The 4,276-nt window shown below is 27.8% G+C and overlaps 1 long non-coding RNA gene across 1 annotated transcript in view; it reads right to left on the reverse strand.

Moving 5' to 3' along the window:
* The window catches only part of LOC104758434, a 2,123-nt gene continuing 289 nt past the window's right edge, over window positions 2,443–4,276 (reverse strand). Inside the window, exons 2-5 of the long non-coding RNA XR_762722.2 lie at window positions 4,122–4,217; window positions 2,994–3,060; window positions 2,779–2,849; window positions 2,443–2,686 (exon numbers count right to left, since the gene is read on the reverse strand). This is a non-coding gene — a long non-coding RNA (uncharacterized LOC104758434). The remainder of the gene's footprint in view (window positions 2,687–2,778; window positions 2,850–2,993; window positions 3,061–4,121; window positions 4,218–4,276) is intronic.

The following is a 4,276-nucleotide window of genomic DNA, read 5'->3' on the forward strand; positions in this document are numbered from 1 at the left end:
TTCCTTCTTTTACCACTTTAATGTTGTGGGGCTTTAGCTTTGCTCACTGCTGCTGGAGAGATCATCTATGTTCCACTCTTCTTTTCTGATCCTTTTGAGCTTTCCTAATGGAAAGAAGAGTTAAGAGTTGAAGGACTCGTAGATAATATATAATTATTTGTGATAGTGTTAGTTGTACTTTCAAAACTTGTTTTCGTGCCTCTCTATTATGCTCCTATGTCAACAATAATATCTATTTGTAGCTTTATTTAAGAGGATTGTTAGGGTGACCACTGTTTTCTGACCCTTTTCGAGCTTCTTTGTTAATACTAGTACTATGTAAGATGAGAGTAAGAGCATGATTAGTGGTAGTTCTTTTAGGAGTATTTTTAATTAAAAATTAAAAAGTAATAATAAAATAATAATAAAGAGAGGTAAAGGAAGAGTAACATTACTTCCTAAAGTATTCTAAGAATCGTTACTTACCATGTGTTAGTTTAGTATAGACTAATTTTTCATTTTCAAATTTATTATTTAAATATATAATAATATTAAAATAAAATAATTAAAATATACTACTTTAAGTAACGAGAAGACAGTTCTCGGATGATGATGGTCTAAGGTGGCAAAAAGACTTAAGAGTTAAAGGACTAGTAAAGGTCTTTGTTTTGTCTATCTGCTACTCTCATGTATATGGTCCTTAGTTTAACTAAGGGATTGTTCGACTTCCGTCGTCTTCTTTTTATGCAGTTGTTAAGCTAAAAGGGAAGACTAAACTCGATTTCTCACTTTTCTTGACGTAAGTATGAATTTTGAAATATTATACATTTCATACGACAAAAAATATATAATTCTAAATCCCACCGTTAGAAAAAAACCAAAAATCTACTTACACATAGGTAGCTTATACCTTAGAGGTACATATGGGAAAGGTATCTATGGGAAAGGTTTATTTCTAGCAAGTGCAATCAAATTCTCTAAAGTAGAGCATTCTGATATTTGTCTAAACTCAATTAACTTAAACGTCTTAGTGCATATCCTAGGACTAGGAGGGTATGTATATACAACAAATATTGTTTAGAAAAGTGTACATATTCTAATAAGAAATCATTTTTACATTAAATTAAATTAAATGTTTGCATATCATATTTAAACATTATTTCATCTACGTTGATAAGACAAAACTATCTTTTTATATTCTATCTAATCTACCAATTAAAGAATGATGTACAATCTACATTCATTAAGTCAATATTGTATAATCCTAAAAAAAAAATTATACAGGAATAAAATGATGAACATCTTATCGATTTTTGCTTTTTTTTTTTTTGGTTACTGTCAACTTTCCTACTCCTTGATTGTTTCCATATTTTTCACATCATTCAAATTTCAAGGCTGATATATAAACTCTTTTCATTTGGTCCAAACTTCAAACAAAGTGTAACATTCTTCTTTAATTTCTTAATATATTTCAGCCTTTGATCCAAAGCAAAATTGTTATTAGAACAAATTTTGTTATTTCTGGAACCCTCTAGATTTCTGGAGGCGACTATTACCCATCTGAACTACTATTACAATTTACAAGTAAGGTTTGTTGATTAGTCGGCCGGTTAATTTTGAGCTAATGACTATTACAATATCAACAAATCTTACTTGTAATAGGTTCAGATGGGTAGCTTCTACAGTCCAATCTTGATGATGCAAAAGAGGTGAAAACAACAAACATTGTACCAAACTTTTTTTCCTTAATTAGGAAAAGAGAGCACACACTACAAGAAAATAGTGTTATAGCTACGCTAAAATTTGTTGCAATAACTTCATATTTTGTTGTAAATTTGAAAATGCAATAAAACTGAGACACATTTTCTAGTGTTGCTATTTGAGCGTTGCAAATTGGTATTTGTTGCACATATATTGCAAAGTTTGCAATAAATACACTCCTTGCTATATTGTCGTATTAATGCAACATTATTTTTGTAGTAAATTTGTCGTATAATTGTGACGTATGTTTGCAACTTTCATTTGTTTCAAATTATCGCCACAGAAAAAATATAGCAAATATTATTACAAATTTGCAACGAAGTAATATATTGCTATATGTGTTGTATTAATGCAACAATATTTATGCAGGAAATTAGTGGTATAATCACGACATTTTAATGCAACTATATATTGTCGTAAATAAATGCTACATAAAATATAAAGCAAAAAATATTACAAATTTGTGTAATTACTTTTAAATATATGCTCGTCGCATATATTTATGACGATACTCACTGCAATTTTTTTGTTGCATTATTAAGACAAATATATAGTCATTATATATTCGTAAGATTGCAATTTATTTTGCAAAATTAATTTTAATCTCTGAATTTTGCAATATCACTGTTCGGCACATTAGATATTAATTCAAAATTGTTTCTTTCTTTTTTTTTTCTTAAAATAAAAAATATATTCTGATAATAAAAAATAACAACTTGATTTTATTAAATAATCAAATATTAAAATTCAGCAACTTTGGCATATGAAAGTGAACTAGCTAAATGCTTATGAGATCTCAAACCATTTCGATCAAACATCCGGCTCTCGAAAAGTTTTTGGCTTCTCTCCTTAGCTTTTTGGCTTTATCGGTAGTTGAATAATTTTGATATAGACCAGAAAACTTAGACCAAATAATTATTCTTATCTCATTACGTTTGATTTGAACCTGCAAAAAGAATCAAAATAGTTACATATATGATGCAAAATAATTGTTTAAAAAAAAAATAAGAGTCTAAATTTTTTTTTATTTTTTCTTACCACAACGTTTCATTCAGTCTTGAATCTTGATGCTGATGGAATGTTAAAAACACCTAAAACACTCGGAGTTCCTTCTCAAGTATTTTCCATAGGGTTCATAAAAATAAGGAAATCAATACTAAAACAGAACTTATACCACTTAACGACAAAAAACCATATTGCTAAATGCTTATCAGATCTTATAACAAAACTGGGTAATGGAGAACTTTGTTTACCTTTGGAGAAAAAAGATTTTGCTTACTAACGTGTTGTATTGATAGAAGCACATTCTTAACCTATTACCTATTTATAAGCAAAGTAAAATAAAATCATTTCAAAGATACTGAATAATAGTAGATTAAGCAAAATCTACAAAATATTATTAAAAAAAAAACAGAAAAAGAAAAAAAAGCGGAAAGAAGCGGGAATCTTAATTTCTTTTCCCACATATGTTAAATAATATACTCGAAACTAATAAGATTAGTTTGTTTGAACGCAAATGTTGAATTTGTATAATCCAAATGACAAAGGAGAAAAAATTTTAGCTTAAAGAAAAAATGTTAGCTTTCGTGTTATATATTTATGAATTTTCAGACATATTATATATGACTATATATACATATTGTTATACATATTGATAGCTTTAATGTTATATGTAATCATATATATATATATGATTACATTAGAGTATTAGACAATTAATAGTGAATTATATATGACTAGGGATGAGAACCCGCGCGTTGCGCGGGGTTGTATGCTAATCAGTTTTAATTTTATTTTTATGTAAACTCAGAGGTATATCATTAATTAAAAAACTACATATATACTATTCTATAAAATTATTATAATTTACATTTTATTTTTTGAATCTAGTGTTTTTACACTCTTAGCACATGTGCTTAGTTGGCACTGATTGTGAAACCCCGGCTTGAAATTATAAATTGGGGGTTAAAAAATATATTTGAAATTAAATGTTCCCATGAAAGTGGTATTTACTTTAATTTTCTATTTTTTTACTGTACAATTATATATGATAGTATTTTGTCTGATTTACCATTTGGTTTAAATGTGTGTTAGGCAATTATCGAAAACATTTTTTTTTCCCATTTGATGAGCCTATTTGTTATTTTAGTATTTGATATTTTTGCTTATTATGTTTGTTTTGTGGGTTTTGTTCTGTAATAATTTACTTCTTATTCTATTTTTTCTGTGACGGTATTGGCTTTGCTCTGTTTCTGTATATATTTTTCTTTTTTCTTCATCTATTTATCCTCTGTTTCCAGCTACGGCTTTCTCTTTAGCTACTAAGAACATAAAACATGTAAGAAGATTAGAAATACATGAAAACATGTAAGAAGGTTAACCTGTTCATCGAGAAAAATAAGGTTTGTTCCCATAGATTCATTATCCTTCTTTATTATGGGTTGTTGACCTTGATGCCATGTTGCAGAGCTTTCAATCTACAGATCAAAGCAAAAAAAAAAAAAAAAAAAACTAATCAACTGATCAAGGTTTGGAA

This window comes from Camelina sativa, chromosome 17, assembly GCF_000633955.1.
Source record: "Camelina sativa cultivar DH55 chromosome 17, Cs, whole genome shotgun sequence".
Lineage (NCBI taxonomy): Eukaryota > Viridiplantae > Streptophyta > Magnoliopsida > Brassicales > Brassicaceae > Camelina > Camelina sativa.